The 17,354-nt window shown below is 50.5% G+C and overlaps 1 long non-coding RNA gene across 1 annotated transcript; it reads left to right on the top strand.

Annotated features, from left to right (window-relative positions):
• Window positions 1-7,411: 7,411 nt before the first annotated feature.
• LOC108520087 (uncharacterized) lies at window positions 7,412-13,846 on the top strand. The gene is made up of 5 exons (XR_001882828.1): window positions 7,412-7,636; window positions 8,104-8,216; window positions 9,771-10,006; window positions 11,083-11,279; window positions 13,125-13,846. It is a non-coding gene; the product is annotated as an uncharacterized LOC108520087 (long non-coding RNA).
• The last annotated feature ends 3,508 nt before the right edge of the window (window positions 13,847-17,354 follow it).

The following is a 17,354-nucleotide window of genomic DNA, read 5'->3' as shown; positions in this document are numbered from 1 at the left end:
CTTGGGGAATATCAGTTTTCTTGCTTGGGGAATATCAGTTTTCTTGCTTGGGGAATATCAGTTTTCTTGCTTGGGGAATATCAGTTTTCTTGCTTGGGGAATATCAGTTTTTTGTTTTGTGTTTTTGTCTCACTGACTGGATGAGGCCCACGTTCTGGAGGGCGGCCTGCTTTACTCAAAGTCCACCGATCAAAATGTTCCTCTCATTCCAAAACACCCTCATGGAAACATCCAGAATAACGTCTGACAAACATGTGGGCGCCATTGCCCAGCCAATTTGACACATAAAATTGACCATCACAACACCCAGTAACTTCTTGTTGAATGACTAAATGAACCCTCCCAGGGCCAGGCAAGACCCGGTTCTGTTAGGACAGATTTCTCATTCATGGGCATGAACCCAGATCTGAAAAAGCTCCCTGTGGCCCATGGCTTGCACCTGCCCGGGTGGCCGCCTCTTGCTGTGGCCTTAGTCCTGGGCTCCTACCTGCTCCCTGCTGGAGGAGACGAGTCCAGGCCAGGGCCAGCTTGACTCCTGCCCGCTGCTTCCGCATGCAGCCGTGCCCAGCCCTGCAGGGCATCTCCAGTTCCCGCCAGAATGCTGGTGGCCTCTCCGGAAGCCTGCTAGCTTGTTCCCCACAGGTGGTGGCCTCTGAACACCTACAACCACTTCCTGAGGAATTATGGAGCCTTTTGATTTTAGACATTGACCTTGAGCCTGCAGCTTGGTTTCTCTCTCTCATTATGTAACCTGCCACCTGGGGAGGGTTCCGAGGCTCAGCATGCTGATCAAACCTGGCCATCGCAGGGGAGTACTCGGGGCCCAGGTTCCCTGTTGGCAGGTGGTGTCACATGGGGGCTCTGGAGTCCAAGTCTGGCTGGAATCCCCACTCTGCATGGCAGGCTGAGCCTCCCTGGGCCTCAGTATCCTCAGCTGTAAATGGAGAAAACACTAGGACCTGCTTCCAAGGCTGCTGTGGGAACCAAAGGGAAGGAGGCAGGAACCGTCTGCCGCAGGCCTGGGGTGTAGAGGGCTATCCATGAACTAAACACTGCCACGGCCATCAGCATCCTCATCTTTGTGCGTGCCTGTGTGTGTATATGTGTGTGTGTGTGTGTGTGTATGTGTATATAGGGGCATTTATTTTAAGGAATTGGCTCAAGTCCCGCCTTCTTCCCTTTCCCCACCGTCAGGGGAAGGCTTTGGTGGGGAGGTGGTGTTCTGGCAGGGGCCATACAATCCACCTATCTTCTTGCTAACTTTCAGCGAGTGGCTCACCCTGCCGCCACCCCAGGTGAGTTGTGGATTGAGGAACCCTAGTCCTGATCTCCCATCAGTGGTAGGAAGCCAGGTATCTGTATAGACCAAGAGCGGCAGCAGCCCAGCCCAGCTAGGGTGTGGCCTTTGGCAGAATTGTCCAAGTCTGGCTCTGCCCTCTGTGACTGGACAGGAAGCTCGGCTTCTTTGGGCCTCTGACTCCTCCTCCATAAAATAAGGCAGCGCCTCCAGCACAGTGTCAAGAATGAAACGAGATTGCAGGTGCTGTGGTTTGAATGTCTGTCCCCTCTGAAATGCATGTTGAAACTTAATCCCCGATGGGCCATGTTGAGAGGTGGGGCCTTTAAGAGGTGACTGGGTAGTGAGGACTGTGCCATTCCTGGGTTAATGGGTTAACAGAGGAGTGAGGTCTCATGGAAGCAGACTGTGGCTTTATTCGAAAGACCTGAGCTTGACGCTCAGCTCCTGTACCAGGGGATGCTCTGTGCCACCTCGGGGTGCCACAGAGGGTTCCTATTGGCAAGAAGACTCCCCCCAACCTTGAACTTCTCAGACTCCATAACTGTAAGAAATAAATTCCTTTGCTTTGTAGATTTCCCAGTTTCAGGTATTCTGTTAGAAGCAACAGAACATGGACTAAGGCAGTAGGAAAGGGGCTTATCCTATAGCCTGGCAGACAGTGAGGACCCCAAATAAAAATACACACCAAGGTGTTGTCAAGAGCGGCCTGTCCATGAGGGGTCCGGGCCCTCCTTATACTGCGCTATTCGCCTGGTACTGCATTAACTTCTTTTTAACGTGTGCATTTAGTACATTCACAGAGTTGTTGCTACCATTACCAGTATTTAATTCCAGAACTTTCTTTTTTTTTTTTTTTTTTTGAGACAGAGTCTCGCTCTGTCGCCCAGGCTGGAGTGCAGTGGCCGGATCTTGGCTCACTGTAAGCTCCGCCTCCCGGGTTAACACCATTCTCCTGCCTCAGCCTCCCCAGTAGCTGGGACTACAGGCGCCCGCCACCTCGCCCGGCTAGTTTTTTTGTATTTTTTAGTAGAGACGGGGTTTCACCGGGTTAGCCAGGATGGTCTCGATCTCCTGACCTCGTGATGCGCCCGTCTCGGCCTCCCAAAGTGCTGGGATTACAGGCTTGAGCCACCGCGCCCGGCCTAATTCCAGAACTTTTCATCATTGCACCCGGAAGCTCTGTCCTCACGAGCAGTCCCTCCCTGTCTCCTCTCTTCCTAGGCCACCCCTCGTCGGCTTTTACCTGTGCTGGAGATTTCATGTAAATGGAATCACACTGTGAGTGTGTGGCTTCCTCCTCTCCGCACGCTGTTTTCAGGGCCCGTCCATATTGTATGTCAGTGCTTTGTTCTTCTTACAGCTGAATAGTGCTCCATGGTATGGAGAGACCACAGCTTATCGGCTCACCACTGAAGGACATTGGGTTGTTTTCTTTCATTAACTGCCAAAACATATTTCTTTTTATTTTATTTTTTTGTTTTTCAGAGGGCGTCTTGCTCTGCCGCCCAGGCTGGAGTGCAGTGGCACAATCTTGGCTCACTGCAACCTTCTACCTCTTGGGTTCAAATGATTCTTCTGCCTCAGCCTCCTGAATAGCTGGGATTACAGGTGTGCACCACCACGCCCAGCTAATTTTTTGTATTTTTAGTAAAGACGGGTTTCACCATGTTGGTCAGGCTGGTCTCAAACTTCTGACCTCGTGATGCACCCGCCTCGGCCTCCCAAAGTGTTGGGATGATGGGCGTGAGCCACCGCGCCCAGCCTACATATTTCCACTAGTAGAGTGTTTTTTTTTATTTTGAGACGGAGTCTCGCTCTGTCGCCCAGGCTGGAGTGCAGTGGCCGGATCTCGACTCACTGCAAGCTCCACCTCCCGAGTTCACGCCATTCTCCTGCCGCAGCCTCCCAAGTAGCTGGGACTACAGGCGCCCGCCACTATGCCCGGCTAATTTTTTGTATTTTTAGTAGAGACAGGGTTTCACCGTGTTAGTCAGGATGGTCTCGATCTCCTGGCCTCGTGATCTGCCCGCCTGGGCCTCCCAAGGTGCTGGGATGACAGGCGTGAGCCACCGCGCCCGGCCCTGTACTAGTAGAGTTTTAATGGACGTATATGGCATACATGCGAAAATCGCACGAGTCATACATGCACCACGAGCTGAATTTGCACAGGGTGCACACAGCCATGTAACAGCACCCAGGTAAAGAAATAGAGCATTACCGGCCCCCAGAAGACCCATTCATGTCCCCTCCTAGACTGTCCACACCCTGACAGTAATCAGTAATCTGACCATTAATCAGCTTTATCTCTGAGATTAGGCCAGGCTCAGCAGCTCATGCCTGTAATCCTAACACTTTGGGAGGCCGTGGTGGGTGGATCACTTCAGGTCAGGAGTTCGAGACCAGCCTGGTTAACATGGTGAAACCCTGTCGCTACCAAAAATACAAAATTTAGCTGGGTGTTTTGGTGTGTGCCTGTAATCCCAGCTACTTGGGAGGCTGAGGCAGGAGAATTGCTTGAACTCAGGAGGCGGAGGTTGCAGTGAGCTGAGATTAAGCCTCTGCACTCCAGCCTGGGCAACAGAATAAAACTTCATCTTAAAAAAAAAAAAAAGCCAGGCGCAGTGGCTCCTGCCTGTAATCCCAGCACTTTGGGAGGCCAAGGTGGGCGGATCACGAAGTCAGGAGATCGAGACCATCCTGGCTAACATGGTGAAACCTCATCTCTACTAAAAATACAAAAAATTAGCCAGGCATGGTAGCAGGCGCCTGTAGTCCCAGCTACTTGGGAGGCTGAGGCAGGAGAATTGCTTGAACTCAGGAGGCGGAGGTTGCAGTGAGCTGAGATTAAGCCTCTGCACTCCAGCCTGGGCAACAGAATAAAACTTCATCTTAAAAAAAAAAAAAAAAAAAGGTTTATCCCTGAGATTTCCGTAAGTGAAATTAGACAGCATGTGCTTTCTGTGTGTCTGGCTTCTTTCGCCCATTGCTACATTTGTGCAAGTCATGCATGCTGTTGTATGCTGTTTTAGCTCATTCATGTTCATTGCTGCATAGTATTCCCTGATATACCATGGTACAAATAGACCAAATCAGAGTATTCATTTGTGTGGGTTGCTCACAGTTAGGGCTGACAGCATTCATGCTGCTGTGACTATTCCTGCATATGTCTCTTGGTGGACAAATGCACTCACATCTGTTGAGCCCTGGGAGTGAGACCTGGAGTCATGGGCTGTGCGTGGTCAGCTTTCATAGATGTTGTCAGTTCCACAAAGTCCTGCAAGTAAAGACCCTCTAGTTGTATCAGAGAGTTCCCATTGTTCTACATTTTTGCCTTCCATTAACTTTTTTTTTTTTAACTGTTTTGTTGAAATACAATTCACATACCATACAATTCATCCATTTAAAGTTGACAGGCCAACAGCAGTTAGTGGATTCATGGGGTTGTGCAGCCATCACCACAGTCAGTTCAGGAACATTTTCATCACTCCTGAACTCCTACGTGTCAATCCTCAATCCTTCCATCCCTCAGCACTGTGTCTACAATTTGGGCATTTCATACACATTGAATCATACGATCTTTGTCTTTGGTTTGGCTTCGTTTACCCAGCATGATGTTTTCAAGGTTCATCCACACTGTAGCACATGTAAGGATCCATTCCTTTTCATGGCTGAGTAATATTCCATCACATGGACAGATCAGGTTTTGTTTAACCATTTGTCATTTGATGGGCATTTGGGTTGGTTCCACCTTTTGGCTGTTGTGAACGTGGCTTCTGTGAACATTCACGTGCAAGCTTTTAGACGGACAGATGTTTTCCATTTCCTTGGGTAGATATCCGGCGCGGCGGGGGGCACAAAAATGTGATAACTCTAGGTTAAACTGTTTGAGGAACTGCCAGACGGATTTCCATGGCAGTTGCGCTGTTTTACATCCTCACTAGAGCTGTCCCTGTGGCGAGAAAACATGCCGCTCCTCCACACAGTGCTGCGCACAGGCAAACCTCGCAGGGCTTGGCATCTTTTTGTTGGGGTCGGGAGGGGACGAGGTAGTGTCTGCTTCGATGATGGGGTCAGCATCTGGGCAGTGTCCAAGAGGCAGGAGGGGACGAGTTAGTGTCTGCTTCAATGATGGGGTCGGCACCTGGGCAGTGTCCAGTGTCTGCTTTGATGACGGGGTCAGCATCTGGGCAGTGTCCAGGACACTCTTGTTGGTCTGGCATGAATACTGTGGCCATGGCGGCGTCTCAAGGTGGCATCCTGCCCAGAGTCCCCAGCAGGACCTGCTGCCCACAGCCTCGAGCCCCTCACTGTGAACTGTCACGTTCCCTGGTTGGCAGGAGTCTCCGGGGAAGAACAATTGGTGCGAACTCCCTGTGCGGGGTGGGGGCTGGGTGCAGGGAAGTCTCATCATTTCTAGGGAATTTCACAGAGGCTGCCCAATGGGCTGTTCCAAACCCATGTGTGCCCAAAGCCCACTCCGGTCAGTTGGAGAAGGGGGCCCTCAGATAGCCCTTGGTCCTTAGTCCCTTGTAATCCAGAGAGTTCCCTTTGGAATGGAGAAATTCCCCAGAACAAGAGAAGGGGTGACCTTGGGCAAGTCCCTCCCCATCCTGGGTCTTTGCATGCCCATCCATGGGGTACAGGGTACACCTAGCGATGCCCAGGGCTCTCCCTGCCCTGAGCTCTCTGGGGAAGCTGGGATGAACTGCAAAGCAGCCAGCTCTTTTTGGGTAAAAATCCTCCAGGCTCATTTGCCGGGTGGTGGCTGTCCCTAAGGCCTTGTGAGTCTATATTCCAGAGCCTAAGAACGCCTGGTGGTGAAGGCCAGCCACCCTGGCCGGAGACTGCCCCGTGTCCACAGAGCCCTTGGGCCTCCCAGTGGTGAGGAGGGAGAAGGAACAGCTGCTGGAAAATGCCAGACGTCTTCATTGTGATCGGCATGAGGGTTCGCTCCAAGCACGGAGGCTGGTTCTCCTTCCCTCCTTTATTTGCTCAGCTTTGAGCTCACGGACTGACACTTACCAGGAGTTTAACAAATATTTATCGAATGAAGGAATTCATTCATTTGCTTATTCAATCAAGAAGATTGAAATCTTACAGTCAGAAGCTGCAGCCACAGAGGTAGCCCAAAGCTTGTTTATTAAATGCCGGCTCTGGTGGCTGTGTCCTGCCAGCATGGTCTGGTGTGGCCTCCATGGCGCCCTTGGGAGGGGGCTGATAATATGGCACAAGGTGCTCACAGCTCCTGACATGGCCCCACCTGGAGGCTGGGGAGGTGGGGAGGGAAAGGTGAGCACCATCATTACATGAGGGGGACTCCTGCCCAGCGACAAAGGCAAGGCTGCTGGGAACAGTGCTGGGTACGGGGGTCACCTTTCCCTCGCCTTTCACACCCGTCTTCATTTTTCTTCTGAGTCACATTCTGGAGCCTGGGCGAGGCCATCTATTACTGGAGTTTTAAGCTGCTTTGTCAACCACAGGACAGCTGGCCAGTTGGTGAGGCCTGTTCCGCCCTGGGGACCTCATGGTGCGGGGAGAGCAGGATTTTTAAAATCTAACCAGAGGTGGGCCGGGCGCGGTGGCTCAAGCCTGTAATCCCAGCACTTGGGGAGGCCGAGACGGGCGGATCACGAGGTCAGGAGATCGAGACCATCCTGGCTAACAGTGAAACCCCGTCTCTACTAAAAAATACAAAAAAACGAGCTGGGCGAGGTGGCGGGCGCCTGTAGTCCCAGCTACTCGGGAGGCTGAGGCAGGAAAATGGTGTAAACCCGGGAGGCGGAGCTTGCAGTGAGCTGAGATCCGGCCACTGCACTCCAGCCCGGGCGACAAAGCGAGACTCCGTCTCAAAAAAAAAAAAAAAAAAATCTAACCAGAGGTGACGAGCAGAGCAGCCCCAGCAGAGCGAAGACAAATGAGGCAGGGGCCAGGGGACATCCTGGGAAACCCAGATCCAGGTCATTTTTTGGCTGAGACCCACCGTGGGGCTGTGCTGGGCCAGGAAAGACCTATGACTGCTCAAGGCCATTCTAATGCCCTCAGTTCTTTTCTTTTTTAGGGATGGAGTCTCACTCCGTCACCCAGGCTGGAGTGCAGTGGCATGATCTCGGCTCCCTGTGGCCTCCGCCTTCCAGGTTCAAGCGATTCTCCTGCCTCAGCCTCTCAAGTAGCTGGGATTACACGCGCCTGCCATCATGCAGGAGGCTACACCTGTGCCTTACTTACAGGCTGTGCACTGTCCATGAGCCCTGGTGGGGTTGTGATTATTGCTGGTAGGAGGCCGGGGGCGAGGCCAGAAGCCTGGAGGCCGTGTGAGGATCACGCCTCGTGAGCCAGGTAGGAGGCTGCTGGAGAGAGAGATGACAGGGTGCAAGCTGCACAATATAGAACTGAAGGCATTGGCTGGGCGCGGTGACTCATACCTGTAGTCCCAACACTTTGGGAAGCTGAGGCAGGTGGATCACTTGAGGTTAGGAGTTCAAAACCAGACTGGCCAACATGGTGAAACCCCGTCTCTACTAAAAATACAGTAGCCCCCTGGCATGGCTCTGCTGCCTGGGCTGGGGTCTGCCCAATGCTTCTAGTTCCCACCCACACTCCCCTCCCCAGGAGGATGCCCCTGAGAAGTTGGCCCACCTGGTTCTCTGCAGTCTCTGGGGTACCTGCCCCCTGACCTTCAGCCAGGTCCTGCCCCTAGTATGTCCCCTCAGGTGAGAAACCTGTCTATCACCATGTTTGTCTAGGACCAAACTTCACTGTACACACAAATGTGCACTGCACAATTTTACTCCACCCTTTACCAGGAATGCAAGGATTTTGCCGATGGAGGGAGACTGCATTGTGTTCAGAACTTCGGTTCAGAACAGAGGTTTTCACACTTTGGAAAACCACATCCCCCGTGGCCAAGTGGTGTAAGGTAGGTGAGTGCTCCAGGCGCCGCCCGGGGCTGGGTGCCACTGTTTGCTGTCATGCCCACTGCGGGCCACCGTGGCAAGCAGATGACAGCCCTGTTCTCTTCCCCGGGGTGACATGGAAAACCCATTATTTTATATTTACGTTTATTCATTTCTGATCAGCTGCATATTTCAGTTGAGGCATTATTGAAAAAGGTGTTTTGTAGGTTTACATGCATTTCATTTCAGGATAGCAATCGACATAAAATTATGTGCTGTAAAGAAGGAGGTTGATCTGTCGGGTTGAACACTACCACCTGGGCAGATGCACCCTTGGGGCTGGTTGAATGCTTTAAAAAAATTTTTTTTAGCTCAGCCACTGCTTTTTTTTTTTTAAAGCTTTATTGAGGTATAATTAATATATTGAAATCTGGCCAAGTACAGTGACTCATGCCTGTAATCCCAGCACTTTGAGAGGCCAAGGCGGGTGGATCACTTGAGATCAGGAGTTCGAGAACAGCCTGACCAACATGGCAAAACCCCATCTCTTCAAAAAATATAAAAATTAGCCAGGTGTGATGGCACACACCTGTGATCCCAGCTACTTGGGAGGTTGAGGTATGAGAATCGCTTGAACCTGGGAAGTAGAGGTTGCAGTGAGCCAAGATCATGCTACTGCACTCCAGCCTGGGCAACAGAGCAAGACTCTGTCTTAAAAAAAAAAAAAACTGCACATATTTAATGCATAATTTGATAAGTTTGGACATAGGCAAACAGTCATGATACCAACACCATGATCAGAGAAATCAACACATGCAGCACTTCCAGAGCACTCCCCATGTCCCCATTATTTGTGGTAAGAACACAGTACGAGATCTGTCCTCAAAGTCTTTTTTTTTTTTTTTTTTTGAGATGGAGTCTTGCTCTGTTGCCCAGGCTGAAGTGCAGTGGTGCGATCTCGGCTTACTGCAACCTCTGCCTCCAGGGTTCAAGTGATTCTCCTGCCTCAGCCTCCTGAGTAGCTGGGATTACAGGTGCCCGCCACCAAGTCTGGCTGATTTTTGCATTTTTAGTAAAGACAGGGATTCACCATGTTGGCCAGGCTGGTCTGGAACTCCTGACCTCAGATGATCCATCTGCCTCAGCCTCCCAAAGTGCTGGGATTACAGGTATGAGCCACCACGCCTGGCCTATTTTTTATTTTTATTTTATTTTATTTTGAGACAGTGTCTCACTCTGTCACGCAGGCTGGAGTACAGTGGTACATTCATAGCTCACTGTAGCCTCAAACTCCCAGGCTCAAGTGATCCTCCCACCTCAGTCTCCCAAGTAGCTGGGACCACAGGTGCATGCCTCTACACTGGGCTAATTTTTAATCTTTTTGCAGAGATGGGGTCTCACTACTGCCTTGAACTCCCGGCCTCAAGCGACCCTCCCGCCTCTGCGTGAGCCACCTCACCCAGCTCCCAGTGATGTTTTTACGTGATTTCTTAAAATTAGGATCCAAATATTATCCACGCCATGCATCTTGTGGTTCTGTTGCTTTTCCCTCCCTGGCCCCCTCCCCACTTCCCCAGCCTACCCCACCCTAAGACAGCAGGGACACCCACTTTCCCTGTCCAAAGCGGCCTTCCCATCTCCCATCTGTGCATCCAACCAAGATTCAAGGAGCACCCACCTCGTGCTAAGGACTGGGGCACATTCCTGAAGATGACTCTGGTCCCTGCCATGTGGACAGCAGAGTCTAGAGGAGGAGAGAGCGGAGACAAGCGTTAGAAAAAGAGTGGCTGATCACTCCAGACTCTGCTGAGAGGTGAGGTGCCTCCCCCTGCCTGCTCCCTCCTCCCTGCACTGATCCCTTCCTCCTGCCCCCAGCGGGCCGCCTGGTTAATTACCGCTGCCTCCCAGCTTCTCCAGCTCCCACACCTCCGACTCCCCAGCCTAAGGGAGGGCTCCTTGGTCCCCTTCCTGAATGATATTTACATGCCAGCCACGCTGGGCTCCAGAAAGAGGAGGACTATGGCAATTTCCTTTTTATCAACCAGGCTCAGAGAAGTCGATAACATGCCAGAGTCACCCAGAAATGAACCCTCGGAGGCAGGATTCAAACCCAGCAGGGCCTCAGGGTCACGCTGTTTTTTCCCCTAGGGTTGAGAGAGCGGGATCCGGGTGGACACTGGAATTCCTCTGAGCTTAGATGAGCTGTATCAGGGTTCGGCAAACCACGTCCCTTGGGCCAAATCCCACGGCAGCCTGCTTTTGTGAATAAAGTTTTATTGGAACACAGCCACACCTGTGCATTGACATATTACTCATGGTCGTTCTGTTTCTCCAATGGCAGAGCCCAGGGGTTGCAACAGAGACCATTTGTGCAAAAGCCAAAAATCTTCACTATCCAGCCCTTTACAGGAAAAGTTGGCCAAACCCTATGCTATATGTTTAGCAGGACAAAGAGAGAAAGAAACCTGTAGGAGCCTCTCTTCCCCAAAACCTAAATTATTTACAATTTAAATTTAAAGCCACTTTCATTCAGTGGCCTATTCTTGAACTGGCTCTGAAAAGGATTCCTTGTTCTGGAAGGCAGACGGTGTGAGACTGTAGAGGTGAGAGTGAAAATCTTAAGGCCCATGTCTGAATTCTAAGGATATACTTCCCAATCTGTGTGCATTCCTTGCATGAACTATTCAATTTAAATTTTTAAAAAGAGGAAGAAAATAGCCATCTCCATGGTTTTTCCTTCTCATTGCTCCAATTCCATAACAACAAGCCCTCCAGCAAGCCTCAATTTATTCAAATTCCCAAGCTGGGTTTGGAGGGGCGGGAGACAGAAATCCTGTCCCCCAGATCGGATCATGCTGTCACCAGAATGGGTTTGGTATTTTTTTCCAGCGAGTGTCTTGGTTTGTGTGAGGACAGATGATGGTGTCACGCCCACGCTGGGTATGACAGGGGAGAGGAGTCCGCAGGGGGAGCCGGGGGACTGCCCGCTTCCTCAAAGCCTGGACCCATAAGGAGGCGTTCCCCGGCATCCATGAACCTCTTCAAGCAACTGCCTGCCCACAGCCGGCAGGAATCATTCCTGGCCTGTAAGTGCATGAATTTCTCTGGGCTGCCATAACAAACACCACAGCCAGGGACTTAAGCTACAAGAATTATTCTCTCACTCTGGAGGCCAGAAGGCTGCGATCAAGGCGTGGGCAAGGCTGGTTCCTTCCCAGGGCAGTGAGGGGGCACCTGGTCCAGGCCGCGCTCCTCAGCCGGTAGCTGGCAACTTCCTTCTGTGTTTCTTCATGTCGTCTTCCCTCAGGGCATGTCTGTGTCCAAATTTCCCCTTTTTATAAAGACCCTGGTCATATCGGATTACAGCCCACCCTAATGACCTCATTTTAATTTGATCACCTCCCTGTCACCAAATAAAGTCACATTCAGAGGTACAGGGGTTATGACTTGGGGGAGTTCGTATGATAGCTTCCCCCATGTCAAGGAGTGGACAGTGGGCTGGTTGGGCGGACGACGGAGCTGGGTGCAGAAAGCTTTGGTGGAGGTGACCCAGATGGCAGGTGCAAGCAAGTGTGGCAATGGCGGCCCCCACCCTCATGACCACAGGACCCCAACTCTTTTTTTTTTTTGAGACAGAGTCTTGCTCTGTTGCCCAGGCTGGAGTGCAGTGGCGCGATCTTGGCTCACTGCAACCTCCACCTCCCGGGTTCAAGCGACTCTTCTGCCTCAGCCTGAGTAGCTGGGATTACAGGCATGCACCGCCACTCCTGGCTAATTTTTGTATTTTTAGTAGAGACGAGGTTTCACCATGTTGGCCAGGCTGGTTTTGAACTCCTAACCTCAAGTGATCCGCCTGCCTCGGCATCCCAAAGTGCTGGGATTATAGGTGTGAGCCACCACATCCAGCCTCTTTCTCCAATCCCAGCCTTCTGGACTCGGAGTCACCGTGGGCATCTATGGGGCAGGCAGCCTGTGGGGGTGAACACAGTGATTCATGCTGTCTGCCCCAATACGCCAACAGCGCCTGGGGAGGAATGGCTGGTGTTGCAGCTGAACCCCTGCAAGGCAGCCACTAGCATCTCATATTCCCTGGGTAACAGCAGGTACCCTCTCCCACTCATCCACTGGGGGGGGTCTCGTGGCCTCCCAGCTGAATGAGGGGCTTACCCCTCCCACCCCTCTGTGAGGCACAGACTGCACCTGAACGAGCCTGTCCTCCACACCCTGGCACCAGCTACCTCTCCTCAGCTTTTAAAATACTTCAAAAAGCAGTTATCAAGAAATAATACTGATCAGGCCAGGCACAGTGGCCCTACCTGTAATCCCAGCACTTTGGGAGGCCAAGGCGGGAGGATCACTTGAACCCAGGAGTGTGAGGCCAGTCTGGGCAACATGGAGGGACCCCATCTCTAAAAAATAAAAAATAAAAAATAATTAGCTGGCATTATAAATTTAAAAATTTACTCCCAGTTACTCAGGAGGCTGAGGCAGGAGGATGGCTCGAGCCCAGGTGGTTTCAGTGAGCTGTGATTGTGCCACTCACTCCAGCCTGGGCAACAGTAAGACCTTGTCTCAAAAATAGGCCAGGCACAGTGGCTCACGCCTGTAATCCCAGCACTTTGGGAGGCCAAGACAGGTGGTGGATCACTTGAGGTCAGGAGTTTGAGACCAGTCTGACCAACATGGTGAAACCATGTCTCTACCAAAAATATTTTTTAAATTAGCCAGGCATGGTGGCACGTGCCTGGAATCCCAGCTTCTCAGGAGGCTGAGGCAGGAGAATTGCTTGAACTCGGGAGGCGGGGTCTGCAGTGAGCCAAGATCGTGCCACTGCACTCCAGCCTGGGTGATGGAGTGAGACTCCGTCTCAGAAAAATAAATAAGTACATGAATAACACTAATCAGAATTTCTTGTGTTCCATATTTCACAGACGCTTTCACACAGAGCCCTTAGAAGCCCCATGAGGAAGGCCCTGCAGGGAGAATGCTCAGAGATGGAAAGTCACTGCTCAAGGCCACACAGCTGAGACCTAAACCCTGAATATCTCCAGGGCTGTCCTGTTGATATCTTCCAACAACACGTGCACAGAGACAGCCGTCAGCGGGGACGCTGCCTGGATGGAGGACAGCTAGTTTGGCATTCGCTTCGGAACAATCTGGGGGAGGTAGAATGGGGGTATGGAGGAGAGAAGATGCTTCCCAGGTGGAAGCTGGTGATAGGCCCCAGGTGGGCACCCCAGGTGGCACCCTAGGTGAGCACACGGGGTTCATTACACTCTGCCTTCTTAGATAGATGCATGTTTGTCATTTTCCATAGTAAATGGTTTTTTTTTTCAATGATCTTGAGTAAGCATATGAGATAGCATTAAATATAAGGCAAAGCTTCCCTCCACTCCCAGAACAGATCCCTTTCAACAAGGGGTGTGGTGGATGTGGTGGAGCTAACACAAGGCTGGCTATGCAGGAGAATCGCTTAAACCCGGGAGGTGGCAGTTGCAGTGAGCTAAGATAGTGCCATTGCACCCCAACCTGGGCAACAAGAGGGGAACTTCGTCTCAAAAAAAAAAGGACTGGACACGTATTGATCATTATGGAAGGTCACTGGCAGGTACATTGGTGTTTTTTTTTTTGGGAGGGGGGAAGGAGTTTTGCTTTGTTGCCCAGGCTGAAGTACAACGGCACAATCTCAGCTCACCGCAACCTCCACCTCCCACGTTCAAGTGATTCTCCTGCATCAGCCTCCCGACTTGCTGGGATTACAGGTGCGCAGCACCACGCTGGGCTAATTTTTGTATTTTTAGTAGAGACGGGGTTTCACCATCTTGGCCAGGCTGATCTCGAACTCCCAACCTCAGGTGATCTGCCCACCTTGGCCTCCCAAAGTGCTGGGATGACAGGCGTGAACCACCGCACCTGGCCATGGGTGTTTATGATACTATTGACACTACCCTTTTATGGGCTTGCAAATCTCCAAAATAAAAAAGAAATAATCATAAAAACAAACTATATCAGTTTAAAAAGAAAGTCATCTCATAATTGAGTCTTTACAGGTTAGTTTTTTTTTTTTTGAGGCAGAGTCTCGCTCTGTCGCCCAGGCTAGAGTGCAGTGACACAATCTCGGCTCACTGCAAGCTCCGCCTCCCGAGTTCACGCCATTCTCCTGCCTCAGCCTCCTGAGTAGCTGGAACTACAGGCGCCCGCCACCACGCCCGGCTAATTTTTTTTATTTTTAATAGAGATGGGGTTTCACTGTGGTCTCGATCTCCTGACCTTGTGATTCGCCTGCCTCGACCTCCCAAAGTGCTGGGATTACAGGCATGAGCCACCGCGCCAGGCCTACAGGTTAGTCTTTTAATGATTTCACTTTGCACAACCAAGTATTGTTTGGGGAAGACACCTTGTTCTGAAACAACCTCAAATGAGGCTCTACTAAGAAATTCTGAGGAGAAACTGAGGTAAGCAATAACAAAGGAGGCAAAAACAACAACAACAACAACAAAAACACCAACACCACCACCACCAACACCACCACCACCACCAACACCACCACCACCACCAACAACAACACCAACACCACCACCACCACCACCAACAACAACAACACCAACAACAACAACGACAAACACACCAACAACACCACCAACAACCCCAACACCCCACCAACAACAACAACACCAACAACACCTACAACATTCGCAGCTCTCCCTGGGTGAGGAGATCCCAGTGTAGATGTTGACATTGATAGCCTTTTAAAACACGGGTCTTTAAAAAGAAATACTGGGCCAGGCATGGTGGCTCACCCCTGTAATCTCAGCACTTTGGGAGGTTGAGCAGCTCGAGGATCACTGATTCCCTGGTGTTTGAGACCAGCCTGGCAACATAGCAGCTTCCCCTACAAAAAATTAAAATAACTAAATTAGCTGGGCATGGTGGTGGGCCGCAGTACGTCCTAGCTACTCAGAGACATCGAGGTGGACTAACGCTTGAGCCCAGGAAGTCGAGGCTACAGGGAACCGTGATTGCACCCACTGCCTCCAGCCTGGGTGACAGAGTGAGACCTGTCTTGAAAAAGGAAAGGAAGAAAGTAAAAAAGAAAAGAAAAAAAGAAAAACCATCTGGTTGTGAGAAGCAGAAACCCAAGCCAGTAAGTCAGAAAGCAGGGGTGGGTGGGCGCGGGGCACGGGAATAAACCTGTGTAATTTCTTTTTTTTTTTTTTTTTCCAGTTTTTTTTCCAGTCTTTTTTTTTTCAAAGTCTTTCAAAGTCTTTTTCAGAGTCTTTTTTTTTTTTTAAGTCTTGCTCTGTCGCCCAGGCTGGAGTGCAATGGCATGATCTTGGCTCACTGCAACCTTTGCCTCCTGGGTTCAAGAGATCCTCCCACCTCAGCCTCCCATGTAGCTGGGACTACAGGTGCATACCACCATGCCCAACTAATTTTATATTTTTTATAGAGATGGGGTTTCACCATGTTGGCCAGGCTGGTCTCAAAATCCTGGGCTCACATGATCTTCCCACCTCGGCCTCCCAAAGTGCTGGGATTACAGGCGTGAGCCCCGTGCCTGGCAGAGGGTTGTGTCTTGACAAAATGACCCTCAACAGTGCCCCGAGTGGATTAAAATCTCAAAGAACTCAGAAGCGAAAAGAAGATGATGTGCTTCGGAAAACAGAGCTGGAAGACTCAAGAAGTGGTTCTTGAAGATAATGACACCGATGTTGACGACACAGGTGATGGATGGGAGTAAAGGGACCCGAATGTGACGCAGAAGAAGCATGTCTTCTAAATCAGTGCATTGCATGAGGGTGAGTCAACCGCTGCACCGTCAACCCAGACATTTACGAGAGGTGACGCTGTGGGCTTCTTCACACAAGTTCTAGTTGGGTGTGTGTGGGTGGTCTTCCACATGGTGACTCAGGGCCCAGGCCCTCTGCTTGTGGTGGATTCACCATCACCTAGGCTCCAGTGTCTGGGAAGGATTCCCGGCATCCAGCCAGCAGATGGTGAAGACTTGGGAAGGCTGGGTGTGGGGAGTTTCCAAGGCCAGGCATGGAAGCAGTGCCCACCATTATGTCCCAATCTCATTGGACAGACTCTGTCATGTGACTGTCCTGACTGCAAGAGAGGCTTGGAAATGGAGACAACCTGTATTGTTAGGAGTAAGAGGAAGCAATTTGATGAACAACTGGCTAGTCTCTACCACACGTTCTATCTTATCTCACTTTTGATTTCAAAATGCATTTCTAATTTAATCAATGAATTATATTTTATAAGCACTCTTGTGACTTTTCCATCCACAATCAAAACATTTACATCTTCAAGATGGATAAAAAACATTTTGGAAGATCCAGTTGGACATTGCCCTGTATTTACAGTTCCCTTGTATGTAAGGCACAAGTGTTAGTTCTTGGTTTGGAAAGATGTTTGCATTAGATTCAGTGAAAAAAGCAAGTTAAAGAGCTCACAGCTACGGAGTTCCTACTGTTGCCCACACGTCAGCAACTCGGGAGGTGAGTGGCTTGGCTGGAGGGTTCAGCGTGGGACCCCACAGCGTGGCTTCAGCATGTATTGCCTCCTGTGACGACACAGGAGGTAGAATGTGATTTTATCTTTCTGTGAAAAAAATATGTGGTGTATATGCATGGAAAATGTGTATAAAGAAACACCCCAAAATATTAATAGTGGCAATGCCTTGAGAATAGAACGGGGGGAAATTTTAGCAAAATAGTAGTAAACATTTTATTGCCCGGACATATGGAAAAGTGCACAAATTGTGAACGTCCGGCTTGAGGCATTTTCACAAATGAAATTCCCACGTATAATCAGCACCCGATTAAGCCATAGAACATTCCAGACCTGCTTCCAGGCCCTCCCTCTTCTCCCAAGGGTGGCCAGCCCAGCTCCGAATGCCCCAGGCCAGTTTCCAAGGTTGTGGTCTCTGAGTCATCATAAACAGAGCCTCCTAGGGTCTGGCCTCTTGCACACAGATTCATGCTGTGAGAGTCATCCTTGCCGTGTGTGCACGAAGCTGTTCATTCCCTTGCTGTAGAGTGGAGTAGAGGCGATTTCAACTTTTCTTTATGATGATTTATATTTCCCATTTCTCTACAGTGAATATATATTGCTTGCATAAGGAAACAAATTTTCAAAATCAAATGGAGAAAAAA

Source organism: Rhinopithecus bieti, unplaced genomic scaffold, assembly GCF_001698545.2.
Source record: "Rhinopithecus bieti isolate Rb0 unplaced genomic scaffold, ASM169854v2 scaffold_1618, whole genome shotgun sequence".
In the NCBI taxonomy this organism is placed as follows: domain Eukaryota; kingdom Metazoa; phylum Chordata; class Mammalia; order Primates; family Cercopithecidae; genus Rhinopithecus; species Rhinopithecus bieti.
The sequence above is the reverse complement of the archived record's forward strand: the minus strand, read 5'-3'. Positions and strand labels throughout refer to the sequence as shown.